Consider the following 18486-nt stretch of genomic DNA (forward strand, 5'->3'; position numbering starts at 1 on the left):
CGTGGTTCGGCTCGAGTTCGGTTCGTCAAACGGAGGTCTCGTTCGAGTTCAGTTCGGTGAACGTTCGACGAACCGAACTCGAACCAATAGGAAATAATGGGAGGCAATCACAAACACATAAAAACGCATTATAAATGTACACATACAGTTAATAAACATTGCCATAACACTTACCGGTCCCCGCGATTCCTCCTGCACTCTGTCTCTTGCCGCTATTCCATCCGATGATCGCTGAATCCTCCCGGTGACCAGCACTTCCAGCAGTGATGCAGGACCTATCGTGACGTCAAAATAGCCATGTGACCAGTCACTTGGCTATTATCTCATTGGCTACAGACTGGTCACATGGCTTTGATGTCATGTCCTGTCCTAGGTCCTGTCATTGCACTCTCCGGCACACGGTGCACATTTGTGTATCGCCGTGTACTGGCGACATGCTCTAGCACACGGTCGACTCCCCGTTCTTTTAGGGACCGGCTGACACAGCCGGTCATTAACGGAGATCCCCGTTGCCATAGCAACGCAGTTAGCGGTGACGTCACCGCTAACCGCGGCTCTGGGAATTACATGATCGGAGCACCGTTGCTATGGTAACGCGTCTGTCAGCGTTACCGCTGTTACCGCTAACAGCCAGCAGCACTGATCACTCACGGAGTGAAGGCTGCACGCTGCTTCCCGTGCAGCCTTCACGGAGTGAAGGCTGCACGGGAAGCAGCGTCTTCCCCCATGCAGCAGTGATGGAGCAGAGCTGCATTTGTTGAACGAGAAAGACAGAAGACCATGGATCGTGGAGGGCTGACAGGGGGTAATAAAGATGGAGTCTCTAATGTGTCTGTGTATTTATTTCTATTAAAGTATTTTTTCTCTGTGTGGTGTCTTTTTTTTAACCCTTTATTGGAGATTTTTAATGGCCGGGTCAAACGTGGCTGACATTAAGAATCTCTGGCTTAATACTAGCTAGTAAAACAAAGCTAGTATTAACTCATTATTACCCAACAAGCCACCCGGCTTCAGGGCTGTTGGAAGAGTTGGATACAGCGCCAGATGATGGCGCTTCTATGAAAGCGCCATTTTCTGGGGCGGCTGCGGACTGAAATTCGCAGCAGAGACACCCAGAAACCTCGGGCTAACCTGTGCTGCTGATTCCAATCCCCAGCTGCCTAGTTGTACCTGGCTGGACACAAAAATGGGGCGAAGCCCACGTCATTTGTTTTTTAATTATTTCATGAAATAAGTGAAATAATTAAAAAAAACGGGCTTCCCTATATTTTTGGTTCCCAGCCGGGTACAAATAGGCAACTGGGGGTTGGAGGCAGCCCGTGGCTGCCTGCTGTACCTGGCTAGCATACAAAAATATGGCGAAGCCCACGTCATTTTTTGGTGGGCAAAAAACTTCTGCATACAGTCCTGGATAGAGAATTTCATGCAAAAAGTCGATCCAGCACAGTTCCAGTAATTAAAAATAAATATCCTTTATTGAAGAAATATTAAAAATCCATTATGCCATGTTAGAAGGACGCGTTTCGGACTAGTTGTCCTTACTCAGTCTCAACACATCTCACAATGAATCCAGACTAAAAACATATGGCACAGGATATGATGTCAGCAATCAATACAAAATTTAAATATGCAAAAATCCAATTAATCCACATTTATAAGTGCAACCAAATAAGTGAGCAACAGATAAATTCTCAATAAAAATACATTATATCATTTCTTATATTTAGTCCTGTAGGAACCCTTGTTTCCATCTCAAAAATCCATTTTATCTCTTTATGTTGTAACATTCTTTTTATGTTGTAACATTCTTTTTATATCTCCTCCCCTCCTAGGTAACAGTATTTTCTCTATGCCGCTCACCTGCAAGCTACTTAAATCACCCCGTGGACACTGAGAAAATGCTGGGAGGCTCCTGAAGGACTCCTGGTTGATTTATTTAGGACATCGTACACATGTTCCGATATTCTTTTTCTCAGTGTCCTAGTGGTGTGACCTATGTACTGCAGTCTGCACATAGTGCAGGAGATTAAATACACAACATTTGTAGAACTGCAGTTTATCATTGTTCGGATGTCAAATTGTTTCCCATTAGTATATGATAAAACATTCTTTGTATTACTGACATATTTGCATAAACCACAAGTTCTTCCACCACATTTATATGAACCATTCACTGATAACCAAAAAACCATAGTCAGCTCACCCCTCTTCACTCTCAGACTCCAACCGATGCAGGGAACGCCCAGGCCCGGGCGGAAAGACAACTTGAAGAAAGGCAAATATCCAGCATCAAGGAGGATAGTAGATTAAAACTTGCTTTTATTAGACAAGTAAAAACAAAATGTAGTCCAGTAAGCACAGAGGCACAAGTTTTAGGCGTGTAAACCAACGCGTTTCGACCAGAGCGTCTTATTCATGGCATGTGAATTACCCCAAAACTGACACCATATAAAAGGAGGCACACATTATACGTCATTGGCAAGGCTGAGTGCTTGATTAAAATTAAAACAGGTGCAAGTCCCAGTGCAATATAGACATATGGGACTGGAGTAAAAACATATGTGTGGAAAACCGCAGTTTGAAGTACAAAATTTACATAGACATATAAATGAAAAAGTAAAACACAGATCAGAATTATAGTTTACAGAGGATTAAATTTGGGAACAGAAAAATGAATATGCATGTATGCATATGTATGCTTCCTTTAAAAAATTATAATGAAGCATTAAAAAGGCAAGAAAAAGAATTTATTATTATTATTTCAACGTGTTATAAAAATGGAACCCGCTGGATATTCAGACTGTGCGGTATTGTAGCAACAAATCCGAAAATCCAGCTGGATTCCGTCATTGATGTATTTACTCTGATGGAACCAGCCGGACATTCAGACTGTGCGGTATTGTGGCACCAGATCCGAGAGTGTTGCTTGATTCCATCATTGATATAAATATTCTGGTGGTTCAGTCAATACCTTGGTCGATTGAAATAAATGTAAGTGAGACAGTCATGATGTTGTATATACTGTCAGGAATGTACCAAAACTGTCAATAAACTCAGGAATCGGGGTTATCCTCAATGGAGCCTAGAAAGAGCTTGTAAAATTGTAAATAATATTGATAGAGACGATTTACTAAAAAATAATAATAAAAATAAACATAGAAAAAATAGCTCCAATAAAATTACTTTCAGCACAGTCTATTCTCCACAATATCATGACATTGTGAAAATCATTAAAAAACATCTTCCAGTACTTCACCAGGATAAAAATCTTTTTAATATATTAGAACAATATGATATTAAATTTCTTGCCAAACGTGCCATGAGTCTTGCTAATATTCTATCTCCTAGCATGATCACTGACACTAGGATAAATAATAAGAACTGGCTTTCCTGCAAGGGATTTTTTCGTTGTGGCCACAATTATTGCACAGCTTGCAAATATGCAAAAATCAGCAAAACTATTACTTCTACTCATACAAATTCTACATATAATATTGAAAATTATATCAATTGCAATACATCCTTTGTGGTCTATTTAATTGAATGTACTCTATGTAAGATTCAATATACCGGATGCACCGGGAGTCCGCTCAAAATAAGGATCAGGCGGCACTTGTCTGATACTTTGAATGTTAATGCCTCCAATATTTCAGCTGTCTCACGACACTTTGTGAATACCCACAATAGATGTTTGGACTCATTTACATTCATGGGTATCGAAAAAGTGATCAAGCCAGTAAGAGGAGGAGATCACAGAAGAAAACTCCTGAATAGAGAATCCTTCTGGATCTTCAGGCTTGGTACCAGGATACCGCATGGTCTGAACATCCGGCAGGATTTAATTCTGCAATACTCCTAAGTAATTCATCATAAATAATAAAGACAGCTGATTTCAATAAAAGTATTCATCCATGTATTTTCGTATTTTTCCCAATGTCATGATATCAATCAAATCACTTATATAGCAAAAAAATATATATAAAAAATACATCTCACTACTATATGAGATAAAAAATTCTCCCAACATACAAAAATTATGTGCAATGGAGAGCTATTTGCTATATATACCAGGAGCTCTGCATGTACCTATAGGTTCCACTCGTGGATAATTAGAAATTTTCACTGTCCTGCGAGTGATCCTCCCGCTGCATCAATAATTTTTGCACAGGGTGCAAACTTGCTAAAAAACAATTGAGATAATTAATTTTTAATTTTTATCTATATAAAATTTCATGTAGGACATTTAAACTTGTATTAAATTTGTATTGAATGCCACTTATGGCTTGTAATCTATCATAAGAAATCATCTCATGTTAAATCTACTACTTATGATATACCACGAGTATGTTACCTATGATATTTGCATGGCTCTTGTCGGATGCCCCAACTGACAGTATATACAACATCATGACTGTCTCACTTACATTTATTTCAATCGACCAAGGTATTGACTGAACCACCAGAATATTTATATCAATGATGGAATCAAGCAACACTCTCGGATCTGGTGCCACAATACCGCACAGTCTGAATGTCCGGCTGGTTCCATCAGAGTAAATACATCAATGACGGAATCCAGCTGGATTTTCGGATTTGTTGCTACAATACCGCACAGTCTGAATATCCAGCGGGTTCCATTTTTATAACACGTTGAAATAATAATAATAAATTCTTTTTCTTGCCTTTTTAATGCTTCATTATAATTTTTTAAAGGAAGCATACATATGCATACATGCATATTCATTTTTCTGTTCCCAAATTTAATCCTCTGTAAACTATAATTCTGATCTGTGTTTTACTTTTTCATTTATATGTCTATGTAAATTTTGTACTTCAAACTGCGGTTTTCCACACATATGTTTTTACTCCAGTCCCATATGTCTATATTGCACTGGGACTTGCACCTGTTTTAATTTTAATCAAGCACTCAGCCTTGCCAATGACGTATAATGTGTGCCTCCTTTTATATGGTGTCAGTTTTGGGGTAATTCACATGCCATGAATAAGACGCTCTGGTCGAAACGCGTTGGTTTACACGCCTAAAACTTGTGCCTCTGTGCTTACTGGACTACATTTTGTTTTTACTTGTCTAATAAAAGCAAGTTTTAATCTACTATCCTCCTTGATGCTGGATATTTGCCTTCATTCACTGATAACCAGTTCGATTTATCCATTTTCTTTGATTTATTTTTATGATCGCTGGGGGATAATAACGCACCCAGTGTGGTATTTTTCTTTGAAACAAATTTGACACCTCCCTCCAATATGCGATTCAAGGTTTCCTCCGCAGTCAAAACCGGTAGGAATCTTCTCACAATGTGCACTATGTCATAGTAATTCTTACTGAATTTAGTTGAAAAAACTGGTTGCACATTGTGAGAATTTTCCTCCCTGCCCTGTTTCAAATACTGCTCCCTAGTTTTGGAGTGCACTTTTATTTTAGATTTTTCAAGGTTTTTTTGGGAATAACCCCTAGCGACAAATCTCCTATCTGTTTCTTCATACTCCTGTTCTAGATCCGACATTTTTGTGCAACAGTGTTTTGCCCTTATATATTCCCCAGTGGGGATATTTTCTACTACGAACCTGGGATGACAGCTAGTCGCATGCAGGATAGAATTTCCTGCTGAGGGCTTACGAAATAGCTTGCAGTCAACAATATTTTTTTCTTTGTTTCCCATCAAAATCATATCCAAAAAATGGATTTGTGAAGGATTACTTTGATGTGTAAACCCTAAATTATAAGGATTGTTGTTAATAAATGAAATAAAAATTTCCATTTTTTCGTCTCCATTTTTTCATATGATCAAAAATATCATCAATAAATCTGAGGAAAATTAATATGTTCGGGCTGAAAGGATTTTTTAAGTTAAAAATAAACTACTCCTCCCACCAAAACATATAAATATTCGCCAGGGATGGTGAAAAACGTGAACCCATTGAACAACCTTGTGTCTGTAAATAAAAATCCCCCAAAAAAGTGAAGTAATTGTTTTTTAACAGAAAAAAAGTTACATCCAATATATACTGCTGTAAGTCACAAGAAAATCGGAATATTTTTCCATCTGCGTTTTCAATGCCATAATGGCAAGGTAGTGTGGGATGGACGTGTATACTGTACACACGTCGCATGTTACCCAACAATTATCATCCCGCCACTCCATGCCATTCAAAACATTAAGCACATGTTTACTGTCCTGAACAAAACTCGGCGAGGCTTTGGCATTTGGCTTTATTTCTTCAATAAGGATATTTATTTTTAATTACTGGAACTGTGCTGGATCGACTTTTTGCATGGAATTCTGGATACCAACGGAGCTGGCTGACTCCAAATGGATCCCTGCACGGTGAGATTGTGGTCTCCTAAAGCAGTGAGGTGAGCTGGACACACCCTTGTATATGCTCTTGTTGCAGTCCTGGATGGAGTATGCTGAGCCTTGTAGTTCTGCAGCTGCTGTCTGCTCTTCTCCATACAGACAGACAGCAGCTGCAGAACTACAAGGCTCAGCATACTCCATCCAGGACTGTATGCAGAAGTTTTTTGCCCCCTGAAAAAATTATGTGGGCTTCGCCATATTTTTGTATGCTAGCCAGGTACAGCAGGCAGGTACGGCTGCCCCCAACCCCCAGTTGCCTATTTGTACCCGGCTGGGAACCAAAAATAAAGGGAAGCCCTTTTTTTAATATTTCATGAATTTCATGAAATAATTAGAAAACAAATGACGTAGGCTTCGCCCCATTTTTGTGTCCAGCCAGGTACAACTAGGCAGCTGGGGATTGGAATCCGCAGCACAGGTTGGCCTGAGCTTTCTGGGCCCCACTGCTGCGAATTGCAGTCTGTAGCCGCCTCAGAAAATGGCACTTTCATAGAAGCGCCATCTTCTGGCGCTGTATCCAACTCTTCAAGCACCTGCCTGTTATACCTGGCTAGCATACAAAAATATGGCGAAGCTTACGTCCTTTTTTTGTAGTTTTTTGGCAAAAAAAATAAAAAATGCTTCCCTGGATTTTCCATTGCCAGTGAAGGTAACACCAAGCAGTGGGGGTTAGCAGCCAGTAGCTGCTTGGATTACCCTTAGCTAGCAATACGAAAAATGCAGCAGGAGCCCATATATATATTTTTTTAATTATTTATTTAAATAACTAAAAACAAAATGGGCTTCCCTGTATTTTGATTGCTGGACATCACAGTGCTGTAAAAATAAATCTTTAAAAAAAATGACGTAGCGCTCCGCGGTATTTTTGATTCTCAGCGCAGATAAAGCAGACAGCTATGGGTTGCCACCCCCATCTGCCTGCCGTTACCTTGGTTGGCAATCAAAATACAGGGAAGCCCATTAATTTTTTCTATTTAAAAAATAGTTAAAAAAAAAATGACGTTGGGTCCCCCCATTTTTGATAGCCAGCTAGGGTAAAGCAGACGGCTGTAGCCTGAAAACCACAGCTGGCAGCTTTACCGTGGTTGGGGATCCAATGTGGAGGTCCCCCCAGGCTCTTTTTTTATAATTATTTTATAAATATTAATAATTACACAAAAAAAGTAGGGTCCCCCCCAAATTGGATCACCAGCCAAGGTAAAGCGGACAGCTGTGGTCTGGTATTCTCAGGGTGGGAAGGTCCATAGTTATTGGGCCTTCACAGCCTAAAAATAGCAGGCCGCAGGCACCCCAGACGTGGCGCATCCACTAGATGTGCCAATCCTGGCGCTTCACCCCAGCTCATCCCGTGCCCTGGTGCAGTGGCAAACGGGGTAATAAATCGGGTTGATACTAGCTGTAAAGTCACCTGAGATCAAGCCCAGCAGTTTGTGATGTCATGGCGTCTATTAGATACCCAACATCATAAACTGTCAGTACTAACAAAAAAAAAAATCGACAAAAGAAATTTATTTGAAAAAACAGTCCCCAAAACATTTCCTCTTTCACCAATTTATTGTAAGAAAAAAAATAAAGGGGTCCCACAACGACTCTGGACCGTCTAGAATATGGGGGGGGACACTCAGGGAACGTATCTCCCATTTTCTAGGAGTGCAGACCCTTCATGTGAGGAGTGTGGGTGCAATGAATCTGCACTCACTCTCCCCGGGTCCACAGCAGCAGAGTCCATGTCGTAATGGTTGCTACCAAAGCTGCAATGCCCTGCTCATGAGGTAAGGGCATGCCTAATCAGGAGAACTATTCTACATTTCCAAATATTGGTATTTGCTGATATTATTGCTATTCCACCTACTATATATTGGGGATAGGATCTTGGAGATGGAATACCCCTTTAAGTCCAGTTATCCAGCTGAATGAATACTTAACAACAGAGCTCGCTATTTAGATGTGTTTTCTTGTGGCGTATAACGGACTCTCATGTTTGGTAGTCATTCAGCAGGGCAACTATAAAAGCAAATCCCTCCATTTGGAAATGTAGTATAGCTCTCCTGATCAATTATGTTCCTTACCTCATGAGCAGGGCATTGCAGTATTAATAATAATATATTCATTTATATAGCGTTATTAATTCCATAGCGCTGTATGTCTTTGGAGTGTGGGAGGAAACCGGAGTACCCAGAGGAAACCCACGCAAACACGGGGAGAACATACAAACTCCTTGCAGATGGTGTCCTTGGTGAGAATTGAACCCAGGAACTCAGTGCTGCAAGACTGTAGTGCTAACCACTGAGCCACCATGCCGCCCATTTAGCTTACAGATGCATAACCACCACTCACTGTGTCTGAACACAGGAAGCTGAGCTGACAGCCGCTCTGTGCATGTGGCAGCATCTATTGTGAAGGAGAGGGCCGCGGGGGATCAACGCTGCACAGGTACCTTGGGACACCGGGGAACACCGGTGGGGTTATAGGGGGTGACCTGGCAGGGCCTGGGGAGGAGTTTTCTGTTGCATGTGTCATGGCACATGCGACAGAAATCAGAGGAGTAGGGTGAATGCGGCCGGCGCGCTGCTGTGCGCGCAGCCATCTTGGATTTCTGGGAGGGCATCAGGGGGGGCACTTTGGCGACACCGGGGGACCGGAGGGGACCGGGGAGGAGATTTATCATGTTTGTTCATGCCAGATGGGAGATAAATAATTTTTTACCGGCGCTGTCATTTACTGTAACGTGATCATCGGTGTATGGTGTATACCTGTGATCACGTGAGCGGGGACCAGAAAAACCGTCCTGAATCATGATCTCCAGGGTCTCAGCTAGCCCTGAAACCCCGGAGATTTTCTGATGCTGGGGGGCGCTATTCACTTATTTCTGCCTGCTGTTTATAAATGGCAGATCAGAATAAGGCTACATTAACATGACCGATCCATTTTTGCGGTCTGCAAAAAACAGTCCGTTTTTTTTCATGGGTGCATCCGTGTGGCATCCGTTTCCGTTCCGTAGACGGTCCGTATGTCATCTGTTTGTCATCCGTGTGCCTTCCGTTTTTTTTTGTGTACTGCAAAAAAACTGAAGGAGGGAAAATACATAAATTTACCCAGGATCCATAGCTTCATCCTACATGAGGCGGTCACATGTTCACTCCAGTGCCATTTTCTACTGCTTTTCACAGCGTAGAGCGCTCTGGTGATTTTCTTGTGCTTGTGCACTTCATATCAGTCTTTTCTGTCATTATAATGGCAGAAAGATACATAATGTCCCACTCTCCTGCATTTTGTAATTTTGCACCCTTTGGTGCCTTTCATGTGGCACTAAGGGATGCTTAGCTTTGTATTTAGCCAAAAAAATGAAAAAAACATGATGTAGGGTTCCCCCTAGTTTTGTAGCCAGCTAGGGTAAAGCAAATGGCTGCAGCCTGCAGACCACAGCTGGCAACCTCACCTTGGCTGGTAATCCAAAACTGAGGGCACCCCACGCTGTTATTTTAAATTAAATAAATAATTAAAAAAAAAAAAAACACGTAGGGGTCCCCCCAAAATTGGATCACCAGCCAAGGTAAAGCAGACAGCTGGGGTCTGATATTCTCAGACTAGGGAGGTCCATGGTTTTTGGACTCTCCCCAGCCTAAAAATAGCAGGCCGCAGCCGCCCCAGAAGTGGCGCATCCATTAGATGCGCCAATCCTGGTTCTTCGCCCCAGCTCATCCCGCGCCCTGGTGCGGTGGCAAACGGAGTAATATATGGGGTTAATACCAGATGTGTAATGTCACCTGGCATCAAGCCCTGGGGTTGGTGAGGTCAGGCGTCTATCAGATACCCAACATCACCAACCCAGTCAGTAATAAAAAAAAATAGACGACAAACACATTTTTATTTGAAAAAACACTCCCCAATACATTCCCTCTTTAACCAATTTATTAGAAAGAAAACAAATCCAGGTCTGGTGTAATCCAAGGGGTTGCCATGACGATCCACACTGTCCAAGTCAATGAAGAGCAGAATGTTCCCCATTGGCTGGGAGAGCAATGCAGTGACCTGAGCTAACATCAATGGGTCAGCCCAGGTCACTGCAGGGCATGACAAGTGCTGCTGTCAGCGAGGTACATTACCTGCGCTGATCTCCTGCACACTGACAGCACCTGTCACTGAGTTCAATGACCGCCGCCTTCACAGCCAAGTATCGCGAGAGGCCCGTGACGTCACCTCTAGTTAATCTCGGGTCGGAAGTGAGAGAAGGTGATGTGACAAGCGGCGGCCATGGAGGACAGTGACAGCGCTGAGGTCGGGATGGCGGGACTTCATCACCGCAGGTAAGCCGAGCGAGACCATGTGTGCAGAGTGCAGTGTGTGTGTGTGTGTGTGTGTGTGTGTGTACACGTACATGCCGCGTGCAGGAGGAGGCGGAGTGAGCTGAGCGGGGAAGTGTGGGCTTCCTGCACGTAACTAGGATAAACATCGGGTTACTAACCAAAGCGCTTTGGTTGGATACCCGATGTTTATCTTGGTTACCAGCTTCTGGCAGGCTTCCAGCGATGGCTCCTGCACACTGTAGCTGTAAAAAGCCCTGCTTTTTGCTGCTAGAACCATTCTCGAACGTATCTAGAACTATCGAACTTTAGCAAAAAGCTCGAGTTCTAGTTCGATCTAGAACAGCCCCCAAAATCCCTCGAACCGCGAACTGGAGAACCGCGAACCGCGCTCAACTCTAATGACAAGTGCTGCTGTCAGCAAGGTACATTACCTGCGCTGATCTCCTGCACTGCTGACAGCACCTGTCACTGAGTTCAATGACCGCCGCCTTCACAGCCAAGTATCGCGAGCGGCCCGTGACGTCACCGCTAGTCAGTCTCGGGTCGGAAGCGAGAGAAGGTGATGTGAGAAGCGGCGGCCATGGAGGACAGTGACAGCGCTGAGGTCGGGACTTCATTACTGCAGGTAATTTGAGCGGGACCATGTGTGCAGAGTGCAGGTGGGCGTAGCCATGTGTGCTGGTGGCGGAGTGCGAAGTGGGTGGCGCTGAGGACGTCAGTGTCGTGGACTGCTTGGCTGGGGACAGGTGAGTGTGAGTGTGTGTGTGTGTGTGAGTACATGCCGAGTGCAGGAGGGGGCGGAGTGAGCTGAGCGGGGAAGTGTGGGCTTCCTGCACGTAACTAGGATAAACATCGGGTTACTTACCAAAGCGCTTTGCTTGGATACCCGATGTTTATCTTGGTTACCACCTTCTGGCAGGCTGCCAGCGATGGCTCCTGCACACTGTAGCTGTAAAAAGCCCTGCTTTTTGCTGCTAGAACCGTTTTCGAACGTATTTAGAATTATCGAGCTTTAGCAAAAAGCTCGAGTTCTAGTTCGATCTAGAACAGCCCCCAAAATCACTCGAGCCGCGAACTGGAGAACCTCGAACCGCGAACCGCGCTCAACTCTACTCTTGAGTCTCACCATGTGGCTAAGCAGTACAGCCACATACGGGGTATTGTCACTTTCAGAAGAAATTATGTGAAACATTTTGGTGCAATTATTACCCATTTCCCAATATAAAAATGTTAATCATGGGGCTAAAATGATTTTTTTTTTAAAAAATGTAATTATTCTTTCTTCATCACCCAATGGTATACAATTCGGTGACACAGCTGTGGTGTCAACATGCTCACTTCACCCCTACATGAATTCATTGAGGAGCTAGTTTCTAAAATGAGGTCAGTTGTCTGATTTTCTGGCATGTCAAGGGCTTTGCCAATGTGACATGGCATCCTAAAACCATTACAGCCAACTTTTCACCTGATATGGGGCTTCTTCTCTTCTGAGCATTGCACTGCACCTCAAAAGTCCCACATATGGGGAATTGGCATATTCAGGAAAAATAGCACAACAAATTGTATGGCTCATTTTATCCTGCTACCCTTGTGAAAATAAGAAAAATTGTGTCTAATGTAACAGTGGGGGAAAAATGTAATTTCTTATTTTCACGGCTGAATGTTCTGAAATTCTGTGAAGCACCTGCTGGTTCCAGGTGCTCACCACACCTCTAAATAAATTCCTTGAAGGGTGTAGTTTTCAAATTGGGTTCACTTCTGGAGGAATTTCTACTGTTTGGGCACATCAGAGGCTCTGCAATTGCGACATGGCATCAGCTATCTATTTCAGCCAAATTTGTGTTCCAAAGGTCAAATGTGGCTCCTTCCCTTCTGAGCCCTATCGTGCACCCAAACAGTAGTTTTCAAGCATATATGGGGTAGCCATGTACTCAGGAAGAACGCCACAACAAACTGTATGGTTTATTTTCTCCTGTTGCAATTGTGAAAATGAAGAAATTGGGGCAAAAGCAACGGCTCACTGTTATACAATTATGTGAAACACCTGAAGATTCAAAGTGTTCATCATACCTTTAAATAAAATTCCTTGAGGGGTGTAGTTTCTCAAATGGGGTCACTTGTGGTGGGGTTTCTACTGTTTAGGTGTATCAGAGGGTCTGCAAATGCATCATGGGATCCACTATCTATTGCAAGCAAATTTGAGTTCCAAAAGTCAAATGGTGCCCCTTCTCTTCCAAGCCATGCTGTGCACCCAAACATTAGTTTTCAGTATATAGTCAAATTGCACAACAAACTATGTGCTTTATTTTTCCTATTATTGTCACGAGGGTACCATTTCGAAGTGTAGTCCCCTTTATTTCTGGTGAAAGGAGATCGCAGTGCATGGCTACCTGCAAACTTGTGCGGGTTAAAACTGCATGGCTGGGCAGATTTTCCTGGGTCTGGTGCTGCAGGGGTTAAGCAGTTTGTCTGGTCTCCTAACTCTGGATGAAAAGCTGACTTCTCAGCTGTTCTGAGTTTCCGATTCACCTCTGCTATAAATATTCGCTTCTCAGCTCAGGGAGTTGCTAGTAGTAGCTCTGCTATACCTAGCCTCAAGATTGAATTTTTGAGTTGAGGACCTAGAAGTCGTTTTAGGAGCCATAGCTGGAGATTGCTGCATGAGGTGTTTTCCCTTCCTTTAATCCCATTTCAGTTTTTCTCTCTTGTTCGTTCCCCTTTGCTCTTTCTTGTAGTTTGGTGTACCTTGTACAAATGTTGTTTCTTTTAACCCTGTCTGTCTCATCCTTGCTGTGTCTTTAACCTAGAGAGGGACTAACGTTCCCGCTGTCCTATGCACTAGACAGGGTTGTGTTCAGGTAAAAACAGGGCTAAAAATTGATAGCCACACGGATGAAAAAACTCGACTAGGGATGTCAGTGAGATCAAGGCTGCTGAGATTAAGTGTCAGGGGTTGCCCCTGCCTATCCTTTCTTAGTGGCAGTGTATCCCTTCTCTTGTTCTCTGTCTCATCTTGCGCCTTAAGCTTGGTGGAGCGTAATAACCAGGAGCTGCCTTGGATTGGTACCTCGTGCCTAATGTCAGATCCTCACCATCAGAGGCCCTGGTGAAGAATGTGTAGGCACTTAGTCATGCCCCTGTCAGAATAATCCTGGTTCTGGAACGAGTAGGTCCATGTCCTCTCTCCCCTTCATCGCTGTACCGAGTCAGTTACCTTTGGGGCAAAAGCAACTTTTTGGGGGAAAATTTGAAATGTTCATTTTTTTTCCTTCCCCATTGCTTTAATTCCTGTAAAAGCATCTAAGGGGTTACTAACCTTCTTGAGTCTGGTTGTAGGCATTTTGAGGGGTGCAGTTTATAAAATTGTGTCACGTGTTTTTTTTCTGTCATATGTCAATTAAAGTAATTTCAAATGTGATGTGGTCTTTAAAAATATGTTTTTTTAAATCCTTTTGAAAAATAAAAAAATTCTTATAAACTTTTAACCCTTCTAACTTCCTAAAAAACACATTTAAAAAATGATACTGATATAAAGTAAACATGTTTTTAGTGTTGTTTATTATTTTTTTTTGTGTGGTATCACTATCTGTTTTAAGAGCATAAAAATTCATAGTTTGAAAATCACCAATTTTTTACATTTTTGGTACATTTTTTGCTTTTTTCACAAATAAATGAAAATTTAAGAAAGAAAGATCTTAAAGTGCCATTCAACATATTAAAGGGAGCCCAAATCATATTTCATGCATATAAATAATTTTATTGTGAACAAGAAATACACAGGGGTCAAAAAATAACATAAAATGTCTATAAATGTCATAGGATCAAAGTGAAGAAAATGAGGAGAGGAAAAGGAGGCACAAGAATTCCCTTTAAAAATGGTATAAATCAAGTACTGATGCAGGGACAGAAATAAGTCCACCTAGAAGAATGTGGAAGTGCATCCTATATAAATGGACAAGAGCTATTGTATAAAGTGCAAAAGTGCTTAAATATATAGGGATATCAGTAGCTCCAAAATTACTGGAGTGCACTAACACACAAAGTGACACTCACCCATCAGGTACTGATTAGAGGCAAACCACACTCCCCTACGCGTCTCGCTAGGGCTTCATAAGAGGGAAGATAAAGAGTGTTCTGGAACCAGTTTTTAACACTAACATGAAGTTGTCAAGTCAAGGACTTTCATCTGTTGCAGATCCTGGTGACATGTTCTGGAACCGAGTCTCACTTTGTTTTGTGGGACTCTGCAGATTAAATGCATTCCCTTTCCTTTCGTGATGAGAGGGTTAATGCCAGCACTCCTTCCAGCAACTCCTGATCAGGTGATTCCGGTTGGGATCTTGCCCTGGTCCTATAAATACCCTCAACTTCCACCAGAGGGTGCTGGTTATTTCCAGTCATTTGGAGACTTGGCCAGGAGGAGGAAGGAGCTAAGTTGGGGCTCTGAAGTGCTTTCGCTGCTTCATTGGTGTCAGACGCAGCAATCTCAAGTGTGGTTGTGGTGGTTTGAAAGTTCCCCAGTTGTCTGTTTATCCCCCCCTTTTTTATGTTGTCTCCTCTCGTGCACGTTTTGTGGCTCCTTTGTGTGTAGTTGCAGTGTGCATGAGTAGGGTTTTGTTATTGTTGTTACCCCTGTCTGTCCTTAGGTGTTGGTGGGGTGTTGACTCCTGTTCTTGCCCATTCCCCCTGGGTGGTGGGTTGTAGAGGGGGGCTCTAACATCAGGGACAAGAGCAAGAGATAGGGCTTAGGCTGGTGACCTAGACCTCTGTAACATTAAGGGTACCTCCAGGCTTAGGGTGAGTGCAGGGGCCCCTAGCTTTAGGGTCAATATAGGCTTTCCTGGGTTCACCTCTGGTCACACACGTGACAGAAGTATAATATATCACAAAACAGTATCAAAATCACTGGGATATGTTGATGTACTTGTGGCGCCCTGGACAAGCCAGGACATCACAGTAACTGCAACAACACACCCCACACCCCGGTTAGGGAAGCCATCGGGGCCGAGAACATAACACCGGTGCAGGGAGAGACAGTTACCGCCAGCCTACCGGGAGTAACCGTTGCAGCCGTCTGTGGGACTCGTCCATCCAGCCGTTTGTTTTACCAGAGACTCCGTGTGCATTACTGGCTGAGTAAGTACCACCATGCCATCTGGCACTGCGCTGCCCCGCGACCCTGCACCTGGTCAAGCCCCGCAACCCACCAAACAGACAATCACTCCGGGCCCTGGGACTACCACAATCCCCCTACCCACGGAGGGAAGGAAAACATCCCAGCTGCTCCCTGTCACCGCTCCCGGGATCCCCGTACAGAGCAGCGTTGGTGCCCCAACCTCACCACACACCGTGGGTGGCGTCACAAACCGACACCCCAAACACCAACAAAACACCCCTTTCACTCACGGGCGAGGAGCGCCGCTCGAGTCCCCGGATCTGGCCCACCGCTCGAGTCACCGAGCAGCAGCAGCAGCGCCGGACCCAAGCGTGGTGAGCGCAGCGCCCCGCTGCCCGCGACATACTTCAGTTATTAATACATAAATTGACACTGGTCAGAATCTTAAAAATTTGGCCTCGTTAGGAAGGTGAAAACATACTGAGGACAGAGTGACGGGTTAAAGAGTAAATAAACATTTACACTTTTTTTTTTTTCCATAATTCAGTTCCCTTTAGTATCCCATATCCACACCAACCATTCAACCTCTTCACTCTTCTTGAGAGGTGCCTTCCCAATAGACAGGAGCACACAACTCTTGGCTGCCTACACACACAGAACAGAGTATGAATTCAAATGAAAGTTATCGCTGATGCTGAAACGTGCTTTCTATCAAGTCCATACTCTCCTCTCTGTGTACACTCAGCTGGGAGCTGTGCACTCCTGTCTACTGCTGTACCTCTCAAGATGAGGAGTTTGAGTGATAAATGGGGGTGTTAGGACCTCTGCTTGTAATTATCTGCTTGAACAGGTAAAATATATCTTTGTAACCTGGCACCACTTTTTCGGCCTATAAGCTGCGGCCAACACCACTGGGCTCTTATATACAGCATTCTCACATGCTGTATATAAGAGCCAAGGCCGCTGTGTAGAACATAAAAACACTTTTATAATATTCACCTAGAAGGTCGCTCCGGTGTACAAGAGTCGGATGGGTGGCGCCATTCTCTGGGATCGGTGCCTCCCCTTTTGGCCATCTTTATCCTTTTTCTTCTGTAGCCGGGGTGCATGACGCATCTACATCATACACAAGCGCCGACATTGAAGACTTGCGGAGGGCGCACTTTGATCTGCCCTGCTCAGATCAAAGTATTGTAGTGCACCTGCGCAGGACCTTAATGCCGGTGCATGTGTATGACGTAGACGGCTTCAGAATAAGGAAGACCAAGATGGCCAAAAGGGGATGTGCCGGTCCCGGAGAACATCGCCACCCAGCCGACTGTTGTGCACCGGATCGACCTTCTAGGTTAGTATAAAGTGTTTTTTATGTTTTCACAGCGGACTGGGCTCTTATATACAGCACTAGAAGGTGGCCCGATTCTAACGCTTCGGTATTCTAGAATTTACGTATTGTGTAGTTAATGAAGAAAAAACAAAAAGCCAGCACCAAATGTGCACTACAGCACTAAACATTCCAAACTGTACTTATTATAAAAAATTTTTTGAGATTTTTGGCAAAAAATTGCAATTTCTTGAGCTGCTTCGCCACGTCACGGCAAATCTCATTTGAAGCAGTCCTACACTAAAATATTTTTATAAAATGTGCCATACGGCCTCACATATGAATAGTAGAATTGCTCTCAGCAGCACTCACCTGGTCTATTTCAATCCCGTACCCATGACTGAGTCATGGCTGTGGGCGGGACAGGTCCAAGCAAATGCTGCATGAAGTAAATAGCCTGTGGACAAAGCCTGATGACTTAATGTGAACAGTCACCAACCGCCAAAATCCAGACAGATGGAATACATCCCAAATTGGGGTGCATAGCAAGGTGGAGGTCAACCACCGACCAATTCAATGAAGAAAAAACAAAAAGCCAGCACCAAATGTGCACTACAGCACTAAACATTCCAAACTGTGTAGTTAATGTATGTATGTTGTCTGGGTGTGGGGGTGTGTGAGAGCGGTGTTGTATGTGTGTTGCATTGTGTGTGTTGCGTTGTTTGTGGAGCGCTGTGTGTCTGCAGCGTTCTGTGTGTCTGTGTGTGTGTTGCGCGGTTTGTGTGGGTGTGGAGTGCATGTGGGTGTTTTGGGGGATATATGTTTTGTGCAATATGTGTGTTGCGCGGTATGTGCGTATATTTTTGTATGCCGCGGTGTTTGTGTGTTGGGTGGTGTGTGTGTGTGTGTGTGGCGGTGTCTGTGTGTGGGTGTCTGTGTAGGGCGGTGTTTGTGGTTCCCAGTGTGTGTGTGTGGTGTGTTGTGCGGTGCGCGTGTGGCGGTGTGTGTGTGTTTTTGGGGGAAGTGTGCACCCCCATCGTGTTCCATCCCCCATGCTGCAACCCCCATCGTGCTCCTTCCTCCATGCTGCGTATCCCCCATCGTGCTTCATCCCCCATGCTGCGCACCCCCCATCGTGCTCCATCCCCCATGCTGCGCACCTCCCATCGTGTTCCATCCCCCATGCTGCGCACCTTCCATCGTGCTCCATCCCCCATGCTGCGCACCCCCATCGTGCTCCATCCCCCATGCTGCACACCCCCATCGTGCTCCATTCCCCATGCTGCGCACCCCCCATCGTGCTCCATCCCCCATGCTGCGCACCCCCCATCGTGCTTCATCCCCCATGCTGCGCACCCCCCATCG

Source organism: Anomaloglossus baeobatrachus, chromosome 6 (genome assembly GCF_048569485.1).
Source record: "Anomaloglossus baeobatrachus isolate aAnoBae1 chromosome 6, aAnoBae1.hap1, whole genome shotgun sequence".
Classification (NCBI taxonomy): domain Eukaryota; kingdom Metazoa; phylum Chordata; class Amphibia; order Anura; family Aromobatidae; genus Anomaloglossus; species Anomaloglossus baeobatrachus.